Below are 24,017 nucleotides of genomic sequence, written 5' to 3'. Positions count from 1 at the left end.
AAAGGTTATGTTTCAGCTTGAGGTAAAATAATTAAAAAGTACCTTGTAAGGCGTGTGTACAGTTTGACCCTTCAGGTCAGCATTCTAATAAGGCAGTTGAAGGTAATCAAGTTTTCAAGGCAGAGAACGCGTCGCAGCAGAGTTGCGCTGTTTCAGGTTTGTGCGCAAAGCGTCTGTGGGAGGAACTGGAAGACGCAGGGGAGGAGCCCAAAGGACAGGGCCTTTGCCGTCTGCCTCGTGTGTAGGAAAGAAGCGTTCAAGTGGGGTAGCCTGCAGAGACTTCAATGAGCGTCATTTGGAGGAGGCGGGCCCCCTTTCACATGGGCGGGTAGAGGCTATCGGTGCAGGCGACAGCGGTGGAAATGTAGAACTGCCTGTTATTGACTCGGCGAACCAGAAGTGTAAATAAGGCAAGTTGCTAATACAGTTGTTGAGACATTGAGGCGAGGGGCAGTGGAGAATGTAACACTTCCGGAGTGGGATTCTCACTACCTCAAAAAATATCGGGACAAGTTTCGCGTGTGGAGGACCCGGTTGTTTTATCTGAGTTCCCAAGTGCTGTGGGAAACATCTTTTTTAATGGAATCCTTTGACTTGGAAAATGAAAGCAGGGTCAAAACAGCCAGTAAGAAGGTAATAATGAAATCAAATGGTTTCTCAGGAGGTGTCTCTAAATTGGGCCAGCCCTTTCAGAATTTAGAAACGGGTAAGAGGGTAGAACCGAAATTCGAGGAGGATGGTGGGAAGTTTAATGTTTTTTCGGATGTAAAGTTTGAGACAGTCATTGCCTAATTCAGATAACACAGATATTGGGGTTAAGTCAGGTCAGTGGGTGTGGGTGGAGAATTCAGAGTTTGCTTCACCAAAGTATAGAGATGACTATACAGTTAGGGTCCTGGGCACTGTGGCACAATGTGGCCGGTGTGGCCTGCTGAAAAAACCTTCAAAAGGTAAACCAGAAGAATTGGGCAGAGCAAGACGTTACCAACAGAGCACGAAGTGGCTCTTACACATTTATCCTAAGAAAAAATAAGATCAGTAGCAGATATTCCTTCCTCGAGGGAGCATTCACAACATATGTCTGCATCCCAATGGAAGGTATATGATGGTGGTGATGGTGAAGCTGAGAGACCGGCTGTCTGTGGAAATGATTGTCAAACTGATTATGAGGACACTTTTGACTACGATGACAAGTGATGAGCTAGAAGAGGGTGAGTTGAGAGAATGGGAATGTTGTAAAGGTGATGAAGGTACGAATGCAAAGGAAGAATGAAAAAATATTTATAAAGCGCGTAGCTACCCTGAGGCATCCCAGTGCTGATAGCAGCAGCAGACAGAGAAGACAGGTTACTAGGCGAGATTTTGGAAAAGCCAAGTTTTAAGGAGTTTCCGGCAGGACAAAAGATTGGACTCATGACGCAAGTGGGGAGCGCGTTCCAAAGCTTGGTGACGTTAAAAGTGAATGAACACCCGCCGCTTCCTACTCTTTTTATTTTTGGGACTAAAGCAAGGAGATTGGTCGAGTGGAGACTTCTGTTAGGGCAGTAAGGGGAAATAATAGATTGAATAAATGGCGGTCCTGTCCCCCAGAAGGACTTGTGGGCGATACATAGAGACTTAAATTTAATTCTCTCCACTAAAGGTAGCCAATGAATAGACTTCAATTCCGGCTTAGCAGATTGATGGTAGGGGATCTGGAGGAGTAGACGAGCTGCACAGTTTTGGACAATCTGCAACTTAGAGGTGGTAGCTCAGGGAGCTCCTAGATAGAGGGCATTCCCATAGTCTAGGCGAGAGAGAATAAGAGCCTGGGCCATTAATCTTCTAGCCAAAAAGGGGAGAAGAGGAAGGATTTTAAGAAGCATCCTAAGAATGCCGTAACAGGTGGTCAATAGTTTTGTAACCTGATGACCAAAATTCAGGGAGCGATCTAGCCACATGCCCAGACTTTTTATCTGATTCTTTGGGGAGGAGCAGGGCCAAGACAGTTTGGCCACAGTAACCCTGAATTGAAGATGGGAGAATTGCCTAGGAGCATAAGCTCCGTCTTTTCTCTGTTCAATTTCAGACAGGAGAGCTCCATCCACTTAGCCACCTTCCCCAGACAGGGGCCCAGCCTGGAAGATGAATTCTACGGGTGGTTTAAGACCACAATTAGTTGACTGTCATCAGCGTATGTGACTATCTTTATACCAAATGGACGAACTATCTCAGCCAGTGGGTTCATATATATGTTAAACGCTGTAGGGCTCAGGGATGATCCCTGAGGCACACCGCAGCTGAGAGATATACGTTTAGAGATGTTGTCTCCTGCGAAGACCTGAAAAGACCCGTCTTCTAGGAAGGACTGCAACCAGGTGATGATACCACCAGACACTCCAAGACTCCTGAGTCTGAGAGTCAGGATGTTATAGTTAACGGTGTCAAAAGTGGCGCTGTGGTCCAGGAGGATGATGGCCGCTGTGCCTACTTGGTCCAGAATTTTTCTGGACTCTTCAACCACTGCTAAGAGAGCAGTTTCTGTCCCCTGTTGGGGCCAGAAACCAGTCTGTGAGGAGTGCAGAAGGTTATGGGACTCAAAAAACCCAGACATGACTGAGTTAACATGTCTCTCCAGCATCTTGCTAATCACCGGGAGAAGGAAAACAGGACGAAAATTCAGTGAATCCAGTAACTCTTTGTTGGAACTGAAACACTGAGAGATTTCTAACTAATTCAGAGGCAGCTGAGTTTGGAGGATCATCTAGATAGAGGTTAAGATCTCCTAATATCATAAAGTTGTAAGGGGAGCTGGCTAAATTAGCGACGATTTCAGGAAGAACTTTGAAAAGTTGTTCATGGGCTCCAGGAGGACTGTAGATTAATATGCCTGAGTATGTATGGATAGGTGAGAAACCTATAGAAAAAGTGAGATTCTCGCAGTCAGGTAAAGGGTCTGCTGTAATGCGGCATTTAAACTGACCTTTGTATATAATGGCAATGCCACCACTCTGCCTTTTTACCGGTCTTTCCATTGGATTAGGTAACCGGGGGGAGGGATTGTACAAGGTCAGAATCACTCATTGTTAAGCCACGTTTTGGTTAAAAACAGAGCATCGGGGGAATAAAAGGGGCAAACAAGTGTTTTTATTATATTGCACAAGTCAGGAGCAGACCGAGCAATGGTGCAAGATGGACAGAAACTCAAAGAGCAGACATGTGAAGTGAAGGATTTACAGAAAAGATCACAATTGCCAAAAGGTAAGGTATCGTGGAGGTAGGCTTGGGAGAATTCGGGCAACTTTAGTAAAATTAACACAAGATCTATTGGAGTGGGGGAGGATAAGCTGTTAAAGGATTGTGGTACCGATATGAGAAGAGATGAAAATGCAGCCAATGATCAACAAGAAAAAGCTAAATATAAAGATCTCAAAAAGATAACATGCCATAAGCAGATGAAAGGCGAAGATGATGTTAAGAAAGATAAAATAATTGACAGTATAGAAGGTGAAGAGGAGGATAAGAATATGCATAAGAAGTTACCATATATGGGTATTGCTCGGCCTTTGGGCTCACATCTATCAGAAAAAACAAAGAATAGTATATGGAGACATGAGTTTGTTGATGTATTTAAGTTATTGCATAGAGATATCCAAATGAAAAAAGGTTCAAAAGAAGAAGAGTGAGAATTAGCATGAAGGCCTAGAGTTCCCAAAACTATAGAGAATTGGACATCTGCAGTTCTAAAATATGCGAGCATTTATTGTGAGAGATATCAGGATAGAGCAGTGGCAATGTTCAAATACACAGATATTATTGGTAAAGCACAAATGCATTTTGGAGGTCATGCTCGCCTAAGCTATGATGAAGAGTTTACGGCCAGGGTCAGTCTTTTCAACGATAAACCTTGGAGAGATGTTGACTCTGAATTATGGCTCCAATGGATATCGTCCACACAGCCTCCAGCCACAACTTATACAGCAAATGGCCTACCTGTCACTTATCGGTCCTTTCAATATCGCCCTGCCCAATCTGGGGCGGGATGGTATGTGAAGGGGCAGCATCTTCTTCAGGATCATGTTGAACTTTCAACTAAGGCCTTTGTAGCAGGCAATTTTGCTGTTACGAACATGAGTGCTCACAATGTGGTGGAAAACATCCACTCACACAATGTTTTGCAGGTTCCAAATTTGGGGAACAAGGTAGAATACAGCGGGGCAGAGGTCAGCAATTTCAATATTCATCGAAGGGCTCATAACCCAATTCAGATTGAGGTGTTATCAAATTGGTTAAGATGGTATCCTAATAGAGAGGCAGCATCCAAATTATTTTGGGGCTTTAAAGATGGTTTTAAAATTGGTTATCAAGGGCCAAGGCAGAGTAGATGGGCTGATAATCTCAAATTAGCGAAGGAATTACCGCATGTCGTACAACAAAAGCTAAGTGCAGAGTTAAAAGCAGGCAGGATTGAAGGCCCCTTTTAACAGTGCCCATTTGAAAATTTAAATGTTTCTCCTTTAGGCGAAGTCCCAAAGAAACCGCCTTGTGAAAACAGACTTATACACGATTTGTCATGGCCAGAGGGTCAATCCATAAGTGATTTTATTTCTCAGATGGATGCTTGTGTATCTTATGCATCAATTGATGATGCTTTGAAATTAGTTTGAATGGCTGGTAAAGATGCAGAACTTGCGAAAAGTGATATTCAATCAGCCTTTAGTGTTTTGCTCATATAACCCACACATTTTGAATTGCTTGGATTGCATTTTGGAGGTGTTTTTTATGTAGACAAAGTCCTTCCTATGGGGTGTTTAATCTCATATGCTTTATTTGAGACATTCAACACCTTTATGCAATGGACTTCCATGGATTTTAGTGGTCATGATTTAGTTTGTCACTACCTGGGTGACTTTATGTTTATTGATGCCAAGAACACAGATTAGTGCATGAAAGCTCTACAAAACTTTCAAGTCATGGCAAAAGAGCTCAGGGTACCATTGGCACTAGAAAAGACAGACGCATCGGGTTGACATTCCTCGGCATCGAAATAGGTCTTTCTTGCTGTCAGTAATGAATGAAAGAAAATTGGAATTAAGAAAGTACAGCCATTTCTAGCCTGTGTAAACTTTGCATGCAGAGTGGTCGGAGCTGGAAGAACTTTTTGTAGACGTTTGGATTTGTCCATGTCTGGAGCTTATCTCCCTCATCACAGAATAAGGATATCCATGGGCGTCAGGGCTGACCTGCGTATTTGGTTAAAGTTTCTGGATGACTTTAACAGAGTTTCATTATACTTTATTAAAGAGGACATGGTTTGGCAGATTCTGATTTTTTTCAGACGCGTTGGGTGCCAAAGGTTTTGGTCTTTTTTCGGAAGGTCATTGGTGCGTGGAGAGCAGGCCTGATCACTGGTTGTGACTAGGGCGTACCGTAGACTTTTTAGAGCTATTTCCATTGGTCGTTGCACTATGTTTGGGGAGAAGAATTTAGAAATGGATCAGTTTTTTTTCATGTGGATAACATGGCTGTTGTGCAATTGGTAAACAAAGTGAGAGATCTGACAGTATTGCGCCTACTACGAGCCTTTATGTTGAAATGTTTGCAACTTAATGTCATTTTTAAAGCTAAGCATCTTCTTGGGGTAAGGAATAATATTGCAGATGCTCTAGCTCGATTTCATTGGCAGACGTTTCATAGTTTGGCTCCGGGCGCAAGGAATTAATTTCAAGGGAGGTGGCCCGACTTCCATTGAATGAGTACTAGTCTGGTTTCACAGGTCGTTTTTATGTCACGCCACAAATTTAGTTCCTCTTAGTCTGAATTATTGTTTCACTTGATTAAATCAAGCCCATACATCGTGGGACACTCCACCCATGGTGTACCTGGCGACACGACTTTTCTAAACTGACTCTCTGACTTTAGTTTAATTACGTGTAGGTTGTATCGCCGACAGTTAGAATCATTTCATTATTGTTCTTTCCAACAGCTTGGAATGACCAGCCTGTGACACCCAGTCCTCCATCCATTGGAAGTCGGGCCACCTCCCTTGAAATTAAATTCTTAATCCAATCAGGTATATGATTCATAATGACGGACCTCGGTTTTAATCCTTGTTTTTAATTAGGACAACATCCTCACCCCCTTGTTTTAATGTTCCAGGTGTTTGATTAAGACCATCACCCAGTCAGGTTGCCCCTCTCTGGTCCTGATGAAGACCCGCACGGCCAAGGCTTAAATCTCCTAAGGCCAACAAGACGGGTCGAAACGTCGACGCCCACTCCTCACTACCTGGGACACATAACAGTCCTTCGTGCCAGACCACCCATTGGGTCGTTTTTTTGAAATATAAGAATACGATTCTGCAATTGATAAATGTGACCAGGTTTTTTGGACGGTGAATTACAACCGATCCTTATTGTTGGAACCTAATTGAATGTCTTTATTACTATGCCTCCATTCCTTGTTTCACTCATTCACCCTTTAATCACTCTCTTTTGATGCACGTTCCCTTTGGAGCAACCTCGTACTGCCTTATTAATTAATTTTTTCAAATGGTAAAATAATAAACATATGTATAATAATTTATAAATGGTTTGGATGTTCTTTATTAGTTTGAATTGCATATTGAATATTGTGAGCTCCATTCTTAAAAAGATTTTTGTTTTCGAGCTCCGGATCAGAAAATCATTTAACTAAGCGAAGCATTAGGCTCAAATGTATTAATAATTGGTCAAGGACCATTGTTTTTGGTATCAAGATTATACCCAGGTCCCTTAACCATGGGTCACCCCATTTTTGTAATGGCTACCTTTGTGCAGGCAAGTCCTGCGAGGGTTTAATTTTTATTCGTTACATGTTTGTTGTTCAATTTGTCTAAATTTGGCTAATGCTGTTTAGCTTATATTATTTACACATTATACATAAATTCCATCATGAGTAATTGTACTATGTCGGAGAGGGAGACATTGTCATATAGTGAAGATTATATCGACAAATTATTACAATTACAAGGAGGCAACACCTTTTTAGGTGCTGCCAGTACAAGCATAGATTTAACACTTAATGAAAAGGTGTCTAGACTAGAACGTCTTGAGAAGAAACTGATTAGGACAAGATTACATGGACATACGCTGGCTAAATATCTTCAATCTAATGTAATCCCTGTGGGACTACAAGTAAGAAATGAACCAGCAATTTTCCTTGACAATCCCAAATTCAAAGAGAATTTCAGTTTTGTGTCAAATAACTGCTCAAGGCACTGGATGGTGCTTGGTATAGAAACAGCAGTAGAAGAGGTACAACGCCTACTTAAGGAAATTACTGAATTAAAAAAAGAAATTATTGAGGATAGGGCTCTAGTTAATGCTAAAGAAGCGTTAGAGAGACTAGAGCGTACTATTCAGGAATTTGACAAGTACACACAGGCAACTAAACTTGACAAAGTGGCCAGGGATATCAAATTCTACGATAAGAAGGTCACCTACCCTTATTTACAGGAAGGTTACTATAAGGGAACAGCAGGGCACCTTCTCGAGTAAAGGCAGGAGTGGCTTCAGAAGGTACACCACTTTCTCTGGCTCCTCCTTGGGCAGTAGCTCAGGGAGTGACACTGAACGCCCAGGACCAAGTGGAGGAACCTCCACGACAGGTTCAAACCAGTCAATCCAACAACCCCCTTTTTTACTAGAGGAACCATGGTGGGGCCAACGAGGCCGGGGACGCCCCTGGGGGAGACCCAGGGGGAACAGAGCACAGACATGGAATCAAGGGAGGGGCCAAACAAGGAGACAGGCACATTTCCAACAGGAAACACATGGCGAGATCCAAACACGACGACAGCATTACAGATGGTAATTCATAAAATTGACAACCCTGTCATCAACCTGTCGGATCATATACTGACACCTAATGAACAAGGAATCCTTGAAAAGGGTTTGTCTTTTGTCCCGACCAATATGCCCAATAATTTCAACCTGAAAGTTGAATTACATCAATTTTTTCGAAAGTTGCGTTTAAAATACCACTTCCTAAAAATACCAAGCAACCCTACTTTTTCGGCCAGTGGACTACGACCACCATCCAAGTTCAATCCCCGGTTATCTCTCATGCCACATAGACTCTTGGCGTATGAGCAAGTTGTAATGAAAGATGTGGATAACATACTATCTAATAGACAATATGTCCAATATAACATAAGTAAACAAGAGCGCACAGCCCTGGATACACTAAAAAATAATCCCAATATCGTGATTAAACCCGCTGACAAGGGTGGCGCCATTGTTATACAGAACACAGAGGATTACAAGAGAGAAATTATTTCTCAGTTGACTGTAGAAGGGAACTATGTCAAATTACGTAAAGATCCCACACAAGATATAAGTAAGGCTATAAGCAGCCTCACTAAAATTGCCCTAGAAAACGGATATGTAAATAAGTTGGAGCATGATTATCTAAATAATAAACACCCCAGACTACCCACAATCTATACCCTCCCTAAAATACATAAACGGATGCAAAATCCCCCAGGGAGGCCAATTGTGTCTGGTTGTGGTTCAGTCTTAGAACCATTATGTAAGTACATTGACGTGTTTTTAAAACCCATTGCGGAGCATACTTCAACCTATTTAAGGGATACCATGCAAACTATACAATTGTTGGATGAATACCCTTATGATCCAAATGTTCATCTACTAGTGACTATGGACATAACTGCCCTTTATACAAACATTCCACAATTGGCAGCCCTTCACTGTATTGAATCAGTACTTAATGCTAGACCTGCACCACACCCAGTCCCCACGGAATTCATTGTGGCCTTACTTAAAATTGCAATGACTCAAAATTACTTTACCTTTTTGGATCAATTCTTCGTACAAACGAAAGGCGTGGCGATGGGGGCCAGCTTTGCTCCAAACTTGGCTATTATTTACATGAGTGAATTTGAACACCAGTATGTCCTCAATCAATTAAATCCATACAGTGAGTGTGTAGAACTATGGCGTCGATACATCGACGATGTTGTGTTTGTCTGGTGAGGTGAAGAAGAGAATCTCAAAAAATTCCATCTTTGGTTGAACACTTGCTCAACAGACATACAATTCACCATGAACTATAGCAGAGAAAGCATTGATTTCCTTGACATCACGATTAAATCAGACTCTGAATCGGGTAAATTATACACCACATTGTTCAGGAAAAGTAGCGAAAGAAACACACTATTACGTTACTCAAGCCACCACCCCCGGAACCTAAGGGATAACTTACCCTTCGGACAGTTTCTGCGAATCCGGAGGAACTGTTCTAAAAAAAGATTTTTTTGATGAATCAGCGGGTTTACTGTCTAGACTGATAGATCGTGGTTACCCAATCAGGCTTCTGAAGAAAGCACGTAAACGGACCTGGCATAATCATAGGGAATTCCTGTTAACCCCCAAATCTAAAGAAAAGAACAACGAGGAACGTTTGGTGTGTGTGACCACGTTCAACACCAAGAGCAATGTCATCAAAAAGGCCATTAACCAGCATTGGCACCTAGTGGCTGACGAACTAGGCAATATACCTACTCCGTGGCACGCCTTTAGAAAAGGTAAAAACATTAGAGACCATTTGATCAAATCTCTACTAACCACCAATCAGATGTCAGGACAGACCACCCTATGGGGTACCCCTATCATGGGACACCACAAATGTGGTTTGTGTAAAGCATGTGCTTTGACCAGAACGATAAATGAATTCACACACAACAACCATACCCACACACTTAAGGAACACAGTAACTGTAATACATCTGGGGTTATTTATGTGATTACCTGCCGATGTGAACTTTTATATGTGGGTCACACCATCCAGAAAGTGAAGTGCCGGTTACTGCAACATTGCAGTCGTATCCGTTGCAAGACACCCGGTGACCCGTTGGTGGAACACTTCGCCAGTTTCGAACACAAAGCAGACAGTCTGAGGTGGTGGGTACTGGAAAAGGTAAAACCTAATCCTAGAGGAGGTAACTTTTCTGACATACTGAACAAGCCTGAGTGCAGATGGATCCATTCCTTAGATACTGTAACTAGAGGTCTTAACGAACTTGAGGAAATTAACAAACAAGTTTCCATCATGAGCTGCTGATAGAGCCAATATTTCACTCTTGGCAGCCTTTACTTACACACTATAGTAGCTCTTCTTGCATAAATGTTGGATCAGTGCTCAGTCTCCACACACTTAGACTGTTCCTGTAGAAATTCATTGTATAACTGTGGTTGTGCATAATGTTGATGTATATGGCAACATGGCTTTGTCCAATTATTTGTTTTCCAATACATGGATTGTTTGTACGTATATGTGCATTATGTCAATGTATTTTGTCAAATTATTTGTCTTCCAATATATGGATTGTTTGTACGTATATGTGGGAAGTCTCCCCTATTAAGTATGTCACAATTTTTTTGTATTATAATTTTTTTTTTGTATTATAATTTTTTTGTATTATAATTTTTTGGTATTGTCCTGCTTAAATATGCTAAATCATTGCTCACTTTTGGCTAAAACAACTTTGCGTCAGGTTTGAATTTCCCCGGGACCTCTATAGTCCCCGTTAGTCTTTCAACTCTGTTCATACCCTGGTAACCGTCATTAATACGTAGATGGTTGCCCCGGTAATCACACGTACACGCGGTCGAGCTCACACTGAGCGGGAGCTTCTACGGAGACGGACGCTCCGTGACTAACATACGTTGTGCTTTTCGGTAAGACTTTATCTACCTTCAGCTCCGGGATCGTACACTTCAATTTAATTCCCAGGCTTACTCAGTATTCACTTTGTTCCATTTGATTTGTAGCCCCGACTGAACAATACGTCTCGGCGAATTCATCTAATTAGTGGCAGATCCAATGCAGAAGAATTACACATTAACGCCTGACGCGGTAAGATGGTTCTTCCGCCACTGAATGAGTACTAGTTTCTTTTATATCATGCTACGAATTTAGTTTCTTTTAGTTTGAATTACTTGATTTAATCAACCCCATGCGCAGAAGTATTACACATTAGCGCCTTACGCCATTGAATGAGTACTAGTCTGGTTTCACAGGTCGTTTTTATGTCACGCCACAAATTTAGTTCCTCTTAGTCTGAATTATTGTTTCACTTGATTAAATCAAGCCCATACGTCGTGGGACACTCCACCCATGGTGTACCTGGCGACACGACTTTTCTAAACTGACTCTCTGACTTTAGTTTAATTACGTGTAGGTTGTATCGCCGACAGTTAGAATCATTTCATTATTGTTCTTTCCAACAGCTTGGAATGACCAGCCTGTGACACCCAGTCCTCCATCCATTGGAAGTCGGGCCACCTCCCTTGAAATTAATTCCTTAATCCGATCAGGTATATGATTCATAATGACGGACCTCGGTTTTAATCCTTGTTTTTAATTAGGACAACATCCTCACCCCCTTGTTTTAATGTTCCAGGTGTTTGATTAAGACCATCACCCAGTCAGGTTGCCCCTCTCTGGTCCTGATGAAGACCCGCACGGCCAAGGCTTAAATCTCCTAAGGCCAACAAGACGGGTCGAAACGTCGACGCCCACTCCTCACTACCTGGGACACATAACAGTCCTTCGTGCCAGACCACCCATTGGGTCGTTTTTTTGAAATATAAGAATACGATTCTGCAATTGATAAATGTGACCAGGTTTTTTGGACGGTGAATTACAACCGATCCTTATTGTTGGAACCTAATTGAATGTCTTTATTACTATGCCTCCATTCCTTGTTTCACTCATTCACCCTTTAATCACTCTCTTTTGATGCACGTTCCCTTTGGAGCAACCTCGTACTGCCCTATTAATAAATTTTTTCAAATGGTAAAATAATAAACGTATGTATAATAATTTATAAATGGTTTGGATGTTGTTCTTTATTAGTTTGAATTGCATATTGAATATTGTGAGCTCCATTCTTAAAAAGATTTTTGTTTTCGAGCTCAGGATCAGAAAACCATTTAACTAAGCGAAGCATTAGGCTCAAATGTATTAATAATTGGTCAAGGACCATTCCCGTCAGTGGCCAGCACGCGCAGCAGTGCGCATTCGCCTCACTGCCGCACTCCCTCCCCCGCTCCTCTGTGGAGCGCGCGCACCACTACTTTCGATTCTCGGCCCTGCTCCTCTGTGGTGCGCGCGCACCACTGGTTTGTTTTGCCTGTTCCTTTTTGCCAGCGCCAACTCTGTGGGCAAAAATCCTCCAAGTAAGGCATTCCCCGCCTAGTTTGGTAGAAAGTAGGTGGCAGCCTTGGAGTGCAGCGGGTTGTGGCTTAATGTTTAGGGCGGCTGACTTTGAAGCTGAGGAACCAGGTACGAGTGTTGGCGCCTGCTCAACCATGCTGTGATTCTGGAAAAATCACTTAATCTCCCCGTGCCCTGCTATATAAAACTGAAGAAAAAATAAACGGTGCACAACCTTTGGCAGAAAGCCCCCAGCATAACTGCACTCTTTTTTTGTTTTGTTTTTTTAACTGGGAAGCCTAGCAAACTGAAGGCACATGGGTTAGTTAGAAGGGTAGTTTGCTTTGGCTGTAAAACAGCCTATCAAGAGATTTTGTTTGTGTCACATTACTTTTGGTACTTTTAATGTGTGAGTGCACTGTGTGGGTGCACTTTTGAGTGAAGAAGCGAAACGCTCAGCAGCACCCACCGAGTGAGCAGAGAGCTGCTGAGCTTGTCTGCGAGGGGCTGAAGGGAAAAGTGACTAGCCTGACACTCTATGATCAACCGTAATGTATTGTTCATTAGGAGCAAAAATTGAGCCTTTGTATTTAAAAAAAACACTATTCAAAAACAGGGCACCTGACAAAAATCACAATGCATGAACTTTATTATTATTTGTTTACATTGGTCAGCAGTTGTAAGGTGTGTAAGTAGCCATATATGAGACCTGTGTGTCAAGCTGACAGACCTCACTAGGGGGCTGATTTGAGCATACTGCAGTGGCCCCCTCGTCTGAAAAGTGCTGTGCAGGCTGGTCCGCGCTGTTTCTTCCTCATTATTGTTTCTGGGCCCCAGAGATCTGCTGTTGTCGGTGGAGGGCGCTCTCTGCAGAAAACATGTATGTCAAAAGCAAACCACATCTCCGAAGCAGTGTCCGACGCCATGTAAACCGTGATTCATTTATGTTCACTTCAAAGCATGGGACGGCCACAATCTACTGCAGGATATGGAATTGTTTTCTGTGAATTATATTTAAGAAGGATTGTATACGGTGCAATCTTAATAAAATGTCAAATTACACATCTGTAGGAACACGGCGTTGCAAAACCTCACTAAAGTGGTAAATCATTGCGCTCGCTATTTGTGTCTCTGGCCTGCTCTACCCCTCTTTCTCTCTAACGCATTTCTGCTCTTCTGTCTGGAATTTATTCATCGCTTCAGGCACAAGCTACTTACCCTCTCTATCTTTTTTTATTCTATTCTGTGCAGCTCTCACCCCTATCTATTCACCATTCCACACAATTCCACTACACACGACACAATCCCACAACTAACATTTCCGAAACAACCCACATAATTTGACGCCACTCTATATACACATCCACTCCAAACCAAAACAAAATACATAGGTAAAAGACATTGTCATTTACAAAGCCAATAGCTCTCACTCTACCAAATGTGAGACCTATTGCATTGCAAATGCTTGTTTAACTTTGCACTTGGATTTCTTGCATATGAAGCTTGGAAATGTTGAAAACTTAGCCCCGCCCCTGGACCCGCCCCTAGTTCCGCCCCACACTCCACCCCCTAGTCCACCGCTCTTTTTGGTGAGTACCTGCACTTATTTTTTTCCATTTAAAGCACTGGTGTAAATATGTAATTATAGTTTGTCCAACCCTCATCGCTTCAACTTTCCTTAAAATGTAACTTTGAGTGAATTTGCTTCTTGTATATATGTAACCACTAATCTATGTAGTAGACGTATGTACTTACTGCCATTCGTATGTGAATTTAGAGTTAATCTGTTTGTATCTTTTATGTAATTCATGTACTCTAAAGTCCTTATATAATGTATCTGTTTCTATTGTAAAGCCCTCTGACAAGTTCGAGTAAAGTTCGCGCTATATAAAAACGCATAAATAAATAATTCTTAATCCGGAGGAATAAAGGCATAACGTCTGTGAAGGCTGAAGGGTTGTTCTGAAATACTAGTTTGAAATGGGAATTCTGTCAATGACGTTTGCAATCCATGCTTGACTTTCTTCATCCAAACCGCTAGGAGATGTGCATCACGTGATACACAAGGGACCGGTACCTGTTTGCTCCTCCGCACACCGCTCGTGAGCTGTAGGAGAGGGCCGACCGCGGAGCTGCAGCAGAGGGGTCGGGCGGGGGCGAGGTGCTTGACTGCGGCTGAACTCGAGGCCGGCAGGAAGCAGCCCCGGGCTCCGCCTCTGCTGGCTCCCCACGAGCAGACCTCGGAAGCACTGCTCTGCCGAGGCGGATAAACAACGGGGCGCGGGCATCTGACAACACGCACGCACGCACCTAACGGAGTCAGCCCGAGAGGTAAGCGACGGGGGCGGGGCGGCACCGGGGCTGACCGTCTAAACAAGGCACCCCCCCAGGCGCTGCACGTTGTCTCGGTTCGAACTGTTCGGGACCAAAGGGGTCAGGGGCGGCCAAGGGACCCCAGGCTAGGTGTCACGCCGTCAGTCACGCGCCTTGATGCCCCCTGGGCTTAGTATCTTTGCTCTTGACGTTGTAAGTATGGGTTCAGAAATCCCAACAAGTAAACAGTAACATTGTCACCCCGGGGGGTGGGGGGGGTGGCTTTCTTAGCTTCTATGCCTGAGGGTGGCAGCTCTGTGCCAAGAATTATCAGATGGTCACGCACAGAACATATTAATTTATTATGTGAAGCTTATTCAAACACACCCTGGCTCTTACTGTTATGCACAGGTTACAAGGCTTACATGTTGAATGCTGTGTTTACGTGTTTTCTAAAAGCCTGCTACAAGTGCAAATTTTGGCTGTGTGATGCATACACGCCCGTCCCCGCCCCCAGTTCATCATTGCGCAAGAACTGGCAAGAACGTGTACAGCCGGGGGCCCTGGCACAGCTAACGAGGGTCTTCATTTCAACACAATGTTCCAGACTTCCACACGATTTATATGGATGGGGGGGGGGGCTTCTCAGCTAAATCTTTGTAGTCCTGTATCCCAATGTTTGAACCTCCGACCTTTAAAGAAATGACTTCTGGCACAATGCTGAGGTAGCGCAACTAGAAAATGGAACCGCTTACCCAGGGATTTAAGTGAGCCGGGTCCTGCCCGTGCTAAACGCCGGCAGTTCTAAAACAAGCATTGGCATAGCTAATAGGTCTCGCCTTTGGGACCTTATAAGTGTTTAGTTATCCATCACAATATCCTTGCTGCAACAACATTAACTGTTGCATGGCTAAACGCTTATAAAGTCCCAAAGGCGAGACCTATTGGCTATGCCAATGCTTGTTTCTTCTCTAGCCAGATCTTTCACAGCACTGAAGGGTTCACACTTCTCTCTAAAGCAGGCTTGGATTCTGGATTGCATCTAGACATAAACGGCTCTCTTATTTAGTAGTCAGTAAAGACGTTTCTACCAATGTAGAACCGGACTGCACTCGCAAAATGACTCAATGTTCAGGAAAGTTGGAGTGGGTGCAATGTAAGGGTACCTTGATTGAGGGCCCCCTCCCCATACATCCTAAAAATAAAACTTCAATTTGCCCACGAGCCCGAAATCAGGCCCTAGTTTTCTGCCAAGCCTCGATAGACAACAAGGACCTTCGGGCTCTAGGGCAAACTAAAGTTTCATTTTCAGGATGTATTCCAAATGTCTTTACAAGAATCACATGGAGGAGCGACACATAAAAAAACAGAATTAAAATGCTGTACTAGTGGCAAATTGCACGCCTACCCTCAAGGGCCCATAGCAGTTACACAAGACATGGAAGATGTAAGAAGAACCCAAGACCTCTTGAGGTAAAGGGGAGAGAATCCCCACTGTCAAGGAAGACTCCAAAGACCTCCAGATACAGGAACTCTTCCTTGTAAACTATGTATGAAAAGTGGGAAGGCTGCATAGATAATGGTATTTCTGTAGAGTATTTTACCTGTGATACAACTGCTTGATTGCAAAATATGCCATAAGAAGGGCAGGCAGAACAGTCTTCCCCACTGAACCCTCACGCATGGACAGAGGGGGGTGGAGTAGGAGGTAGGCGATGAGACCATTCAGGGTAATTCAAGGGACGGCTGAAGAGGCCAGCTTAGGACAAATATTCAATGGAGGAGATGCTGTATGGGTTAACATCTCTAGGGCAAAAAGACTTACTACAAATCTTCAGGTTATCGATCTGCTCCTGATAAATCAATGGATATCGCTCATGAGTGTTAATAATGCTTTAGGTGTTATGTACTACAGAAGTCGTTTAGTATTACATAAGGGCAATGCAGAAGCTATAACAGGGTTGCCTGTCAAGCAAGACTGTGGTGCATTATTCAGATGCAAAGTGATAAGTGAGATAAGAAGCCATAGATTTGGAGGACCACTTCTCGTGCCTGTACTCCTATTACTTTTATCTTGATTAAGTTCAAGGCCTATATGTTAGATTTTCCAGTCGGTGCATCAATACCAGGTGCCACAGGGACTTTTCTTTGACTCGATTTTTCATGACTCAATTTGAAGAAATAGAGGTGCCAAACTTAACCCATCGGTGTCCCCTCCCGCCCAATCAATGAGAAGGAGATGAAACTAGCCACAAGATTAATAATTCACAATCTTGAGTAATTTAGCTGAGGCTTCATCGAACCCAAGGGACATGGACAAAGGGGAAGACATGAACCTGCTGAAAAGAGTGCTTAAAATGTAAGGAGTACACTTCTAGGTGGGACACTGAACTCAATACAAATTTCTGGATGATCGAAAACACTATGTGATACGTGGTTTCCCACAGTTGACGGCGTGCGTCCCTAGATATTGTAGGGGGAAAAAAAAAAAACTTATTTCTGCTTTTGTTGAACACAATTCCTCAACTATTCAGTGTTGGGTCAGTAAAATGTCAGTGGTTCTCAGTAGCAGAGGTTAAGATGGAGGACATATTCCCATTCCCTTTCCTTCCCTTCTTTATTTCTTCAATAAACTCAAACTTTAAAAAAAAAAAAAAGATGGAGGACATATAATGTTCTGACATGAAGGAAACTACACAAGTAAAAAAAATGGCTCATGCATTTGTAAGAGGACTGCTGAACTCACATTTGATAATGAACCAGATTCCTCAACTTTTGCCACATAAAAATTAGAGGAAGCTAAGGCACCATTAGAGATTACTGCACGATTCCATGGATTTAGGAAAGCTTCGATTTTAACCATGTTATGCCACCAGGTGGCACTGCTTTCAAAAGCTGGAAAAAGACTCTTACAAGACGGAGGTATCCCCTAAAATAGAATAAGTCCAATAGTAACTAGGGCGACTATAGTTTTAAAATACAAAGGTTAAAAAAAGCAACAGGCTTAAAAGCAGCATCGTCTTCCCGTCTTTTAAGATGTATGAAGTTTGGACAAGAGTGGTAATGAAACCACATTTAAATTCAGCAGAGGTTTTACAGTGCTGAGCGGTACATACTTCTACGAATGCAGAAGATTTGAGACAGGGTATCCAGAGGTTGTGAGTAAATGTATGGTTAATGAAAATTAAATCTTGCAGAACTACTGCCTTGCCTTATAAGCCTTCCAACGAGGATTGCATTTGGTAGAGGCACTTAACTGGTTGTCTGAAGCTCCCCTAGCACACCAAGAGAAATGCCACTGACATTCCTATGATCGTTTATAGCCAGTGTTTAAAATTAATCAACTGTGACCAAAATTATGTAAGCGATAGGACTGGGGCTATGAGGAGGGTGGAGATCCAAAGCAACCACGGAGGATGGAATAGTGTAAATACGACGAGTGAAAGTAATGGCCCGGAGGAAGAGATAAGAAAGGTAGATGGCGAGGTAATGGCCCGGAGGAAGAGATAAGAAAGGTAGATGGCGAGGTAATGGCCCGGAGGAAGAGATAAGAAAGGCAGATGGCACATGCACGCGAGCGTTCACTCAAGCTTCAGGCAAAGAAAAGCTTGTGGGTAGCACTTTGAAAAGCCCCTTACTAAAAGTCGAGCAGCAGCGCATGCGCTGCTCTAGGCTTGACCTAAAAAAAAATCAGGCGATGAGAGGGGGGTCTCAATTGGGCTCTCAATTTTTGCCTTCACCCTCGGGGTGAAAAAAAATCGTAACTGCAGCAGCGACTCCCTTCAGTGCCTTCGAGGTAACTTCAAAGAGACACGTTCTAGTTCTTTCACAGTCTCAACATTTAAGAACTGAAGCATTTCAATATTGTATACAAAAGTCATAGTTGTTGCTTATTTATCTTATGCAACTAACAACCATTGACTAAGCCAATAGTCCTGGCTTGTTGTAGGTATGTCACTTGTCTTGTATATCTGGATGCAATGACAGACACAACAAAATACCAGTCGGGCGGCACACTATGCTAACTAAGCACAGATTTTTAGTTTACCAGTTTTCAAGCCACAACATTAATTACATCAGCACCCACCCCCCTTTGAGAGACCACCTAGCTTTTTTTATCCCACTTAACGCCTTGTCCTTACCTCAGAACCTAGGCACTGCTACCTCAAAGGTTAGCTATAAATCCGAGCTGAAAACCCTTCACTTTCAAAGGTGTTTTAGCTAGCCCCACTCCCTAGTTCTAACCTCTCTGGTTCACTCCCTGCTCTTATCCATGCCTTGAGGCCTACCTCGCTTCCTTGATTTACTAAACTGTCTTGTACATGGCAGTAGTCCACATCCTGTTAATAATCAATTGCTATGAATGCTGCAACTTAAACATACCAAGCTCTCATGTTTCTGGATTATTTCATTATACCGCTATATTTGGAGAATGTCATCTTGTGCCTTATGTATATTACCAACATCTTGGATTATGCAGCCTATTGTAATCTGTTTCTTGTGTAGAGCGCTCTAGCACCTTTGGGTAAAGTTTGCGCTACTAAAAAAGCATACATTAAAAAAATAAATGCAGTCATCTGTGCTGGTGAGAGACCAATCCCATGTTATTCCCCAGGCCATCACCCTGTCGCTCCCTCTCACCACGGATTCCCAAGCACTGGCTGCCACTGTAACACCTTTGTTACAGCAATCCCCAGACTAGCCCCACACAAAATTTGGCTATGTCAGAGAAAACCTGAAGCATCATTTAAATGAATAAATAAAATCCTGAGAAGTATGGCACAGAGCAGACCGGCTTAACTAAAGAAAATGTGTAAAGCATTTAAAAGTACAAAAACATTTGAAAAGTCGAAAACGCAACACAATAAAAATCCCACTTAATATTTTAATCAACTAAATCGTACCAAAACAACAAAAATCCAATAAGAGGAACCGGGAATGTGAATTTTTAACGTTTTAGATAAAAATAGCACCAAAAAGAGCAACGCGCTAACTGCAAGCAACTGGTCATGCTAGACAGATAGCTAGGTGCTATTTAATGCAGACTGCAATGGAGCCGGGCCGGATACAGAGACCAGGTTTGGCCTAGTTGGAAGTTTTATCTTCTGAATTAGTCTCTGAAATGGAAATCAGCGATCCTCAGCCAGGCAAGGCAGCAGACTGTGGCCAAGATGGGCTCCATGGGGACGGATAGCCTTCAGGCAAAGTCCTGGTGAATGAAGCCACAGACTTTTGGCGGGAAATCTTAGAGCGGGAGAAATTCAAAATTCATGCCTCAAGAATGCTCCTCTGCATACTTTTGCCGCCTTTGTCCAGTGAAGATCTCTACGTTTGCCCTTTATTTATTTTTTAAACATCCTTTTTGGGGGGTTTTGTAACCTATACCGTAGTGGGACATATCAATACAGCAAGTGGTATCTCACAAATAGAGGCATAAGCATTACGTATATCTATGTTTGAACTTAGTTACTTTTTTGGAGCTCAGTTTCCTCCAGCATGACAAGGTGGCAAACTATAGTCGAACAGGGCTCCGGGAGGCTGGGTTTCTTTTCAGTGACTTCCCACTGAGATGGATTTGCTGCTGGGGAAAAGCTCAGACTGGAGCAACCTGAATCTTTAGCCCAGCATCAAAGCACCTTTGTCATATTGGCTTGGCAGGTTTGTCCCAGTTCGCTGGAGGTGTGTGGAAACAAAAGGTTTCAGGTCCCAGCTGTCTCAGAATGGAAGCGGGAGTGCACTTTTCACAGCCAAGGGTCCCAGGACTTCAGCAACAGCACACTAGGGCCACGACTCCAGCAGAAGCCAACCGCCGGGTTCAGGGCCAGTCCAGTCAGAACTGGTCAGCTGGGTTCTTAAGGAATAGGACGTCTTACAGCTTATTGTGTCCCTGTAGCTTAAGAGGAGATCAGCCATCTGACCCTTGGAATCCACTTACATGGGGGAGAAACCCAGCATTTCAGTTCTCCTTACAGGTCTCAACAGAAGGTACAGTCATTCGTCTGTCTTCCAGGGGTCCAGCAGCGTTCTGAGAATGGTGGCTAGGGGTGACACATTTATGCTTGGCACTAGCCTGGTAATCATTCCCACATTTTCAGCAGTTCCTGTGTGCCCTACTGCAAACAATCCCACAGTGCCCCTCTTTACCTAAAACCAAGATGGCTCAAACTGTATTCCAACTCCTGTGCTCACCAAAGAGGTTTGGCTTGGTAAATGAGCAACCCCTCCTCTGTGGTCACTCATTCATCATTTTCATTTCATAAGGCTTTATTCGAACATAAAACAAGTTCATAAAAGCACCACATTAATAAACAGCAATATAAAAACATTCAGAGGCAGAAAATTCATTAGCTTGGAATTGTTAAAATTGCATACTTTTCCTAGCATTAATGGATTTAAGAAGAAAAGTAGCCATGTAAAAACACACATCGGGATGATGTAAGTTAAAAAGTAAACACATACAGTTGCGTAGTGATCTGACCCCAAATTTTACAAACAAGGGTTTCAGATAGGCTGTCCGGAAATGTTTATACAGCTGGCAAAGCAGAAGAAAGTGCACGGTGCTTTGGGGAGTGGAGTTATCACATGGACATGGACCAACTGGACGTAGGTTCAAAGAGGGGAAGGCAACGAGGTTGTGGACTATTCCCATTCTAAGTCTGGTCAACACAAACCGATGTGCCTTCCAGGTTACTTGAGATAAATATGGTTGAAAACCCACATGTTCATTTAAATCGTGGTAAGAAACGTAAGATGAAAGATTAGAGCTATTTTGGTGTCTCTTAATGGAAAGCTGGTGTAAGAGACACTGTTTAAGGTCCGATTTGGACAGCACATCTGCCCCATGATGATTCACAATGATATTTATGTTGAAAATCTCCCGAAAGTTATCAATAACATACTTTAACCATGGGATCCTTGTATAATAGTCCAAAGTAAGACAGTCAGAAATGATAGCTCTGCACAAAGAGGTCTCTTCTTTGGTCCAAATGGAGCGCCATAGGGACAATGGTCTAAGGAGGATCAAATCAGAAAGTTGGTAAATGCCCAATTCATTGTGCACTATGGCATTAGAGACAGAGCTTGGCAGGCACAAGAGTTTTTTCAGAAATTCATTCTCTTCGACCTGAAGGGATCCTGCCGGGGCATAGCCCCATATGCCGGCTCCGTACAAGGCAATTGAAACGCACCGTGATTGAAAAATTTTCAGCATGTCGTTTACCCGCCTATCTCCCAATTTAGTAGCCATTGTAAAAATACCGTAAGCGCTCCTGGCCATTTTTGACCGTACATTCTTATGTTCATATGCCCAGGTATTTTTGTTTGAAAAGGTAACCCCCAAATATGAAAAGTTGTCAACAGCCTGAACCTTTTGACCCTCTATAAAAAAGGAGGGCTGTTTCTTTCCGTGCCTGTGACCATATTCCATAACAAAAGTTTTAGATTTGTTTAAAACTAACTTTCTGCTTTGGATAAATTGCATAAAACCATCCAGCAGCTGTTGAAGACCATATGGTGTACGTGAAATTAAAACCGCGTCATCCGCGTAAAGTAGCACGGGGACATATTCATTTTTAATTTTGGGGGCATCCACTGCCAGAGATTTAAGAAAGGAGTCAATCTCATTGATAAAAAGTGTAAAAAGCAATGGGGCTAGCACACATCCCTGGCGTATTCCACGCCCAATTTTAAACATGGGTGTACATTCACCTTGTGGTCCATAACGGACACATGCTCTCAGTTTGGTATAGAGGCGTGCTAAAAAGAAGACGATACCCTCCGGGGCCCCCATTTTTAACAACTTTGCCCAGAGAATACCGTGATCCACCAGATCAAAAGCACTACATAGATCCGCAAAGGAGAGGTAAATAGTGCCAGTCTTAGCCAAAGTATATTTACCGACGAGCAGTTCTAGATTTAAACACTGCTCGATCGTACCGCGGCGCTTCCTAAAACCAAACTGGCTCTCAGCTAAAATACCGTTTTCCTCCGCCCATTCCTCCAATCTCACTAGGAGCACACGGCTCATAACTTTTACAGAAGAATCCAGCAGGGAAATCGGTCGATAGTACTTGGCTTCCCCACGGTTGCCTTTCTTAAAAATTGGGATTAAGATGGATTCTTCCCAAGTCGGGGGCATCTCATTACTGACAGCTACATTAAAAATATTAGTAAGCAGGGGCCCCCATATTTCTGGGACCAGTTTGTACACGTCAATTGGTACCCCATCTGGGCCCTGTGCTTTTCCCCCTTTACTGTCCCGTATACTATCTAAAACCTCCTGTACGGTAAAATTTAATGGAATTTGCGGCCATCTATTCCCTGAAACACCGGATGCACTGTCTGACTGGAAAATTTTAGAAAAATGCGAGACCCACTCTACCTGCATAACGTTGGAAGTTAATTCCGGAATTTTGTCATCTTTGAGAAATGGGGAATTGACAGTTTTCCAGAACAGGGAACAATTGTTCAATTCAGCTGCCTTAGTCAAATTGTCCCATGCCTCCTGCCGGAGTTCCAATTTCCTACGTTTAAGGGTTTCTTTGTATCTGGCTCTTAAATCTACGACCAGACCCTTATCTCTAGGTATTACTGATAGAGCAGATTTCAGCTCCCTCAAAACCGAAGTGCAAGTTGAGTTGAACCAGCCCCGCGGTCGATCCTCCTTTAATTTACATGTACTTGTAAGCTTAGAGTTGATGGCCGCATTGATACTGATAAAATGCTCAATAGAGCCGATAGTACCTCGATTATCTTCTAGGATCGCGATAATATCTACTAGGCAACTAGATATAATAAAATCAGACGTAATATCAGCCTTATCCCCCTTCCATCTGAGTCTTGTGCCATTAGGACGCTCGGCCACAATACTATTAACAGTGCGGCCCGTACTACGGGCACCATCATTTCCCCATAACATAGTCTTTACTACCAGGCAGTTATGGTCACTGAGTTGAATGTCTATTACTTTAGGAGCCGTGGTCCAGGCCTCAAGACCCGCGGAAATACAGATAAATTCAATTACTGAATTCGATCCCCGGCCTATAAAGGTAGGACAAGTCTCCCCCTTTGCATTTTTCTCATTGGCCATGATATACATGTTATAAGAAGCAAGGAGGTTATTCAGGGCATCTCCATAATAATTGTGTTGGAAGTGAAGAATCCCATCCCTATGACCATCCACCAAGTCGCAGACGTTAACCTCTGAAAAGGGACAGGTGGTAATATTGAAATCCCCTGCCAAAAACAGGTCAAAGAGTTCATTTGAATCCTTGAGAAAATCACCCAGTGCCTGTGAAAGATCTTTAACCGCCTGATCCCTAGAATCGTTAAAAAGATTATTATAAAAATTGATTAAAAGAATGTTCCTACCTCCTCTTATATACAGCCATAAAATCTGGGAGTGGGCCCCAACTTGAACATATTTTATAACCGACAAAGGGGCTTTAACTGAAATCAAAACAAGTTGGCCCCCCTTTGCTCTTCCCGATACCGAACCAGTAGCGGGT

At 43.0% G+C, this 24,017-nt stretch overlaps 1 protein-coding gene across 3 annotated transcripts in view; it reads left to right on the top strand.

The window, feature by feature from the left end:
• Positions 1-223: 223 nt before the first annotated feature.
• Positions 224-24,017, top strand: part of LOC146853996 (membrane-spanning 4-domains subfamily A member 12-like) — a 124,678-nt gene continuing 100,884 nt past the window's right edge. The window contains exon 1 of one of the 3 annotated variants that reach the window (XM_085651860.1): positions 224-410. The gene's annotated coding sequence lies outside the window, so the exon portion shown is untranslated. Of the gene's footprint in view, positions 411-14,244; positions 14,530-24,017 lie in introns of those variants that run through there. The other 2 variants (XM_085651859.1, XM_085651861.1) reach the window with 2 other exon arrangements.

Source organism: Triturus cristatus, chromosome 4_1, assembly GCF_964204655.1.
Source record: "Triturus cristatus chromosome 4_1, aTriCri1.1, whole genome shotgun sequence".
Classification (NCBI taxonomy): domain Eukaryota; kingdom Metazoa; phylum Chordata; class Amphibia; order Caudata; family Salamandridae; genus Triturus; species Triturus cristatus.
This window is presented reverse-complemented; position numbering and strand designations above follow the sequence as displayed.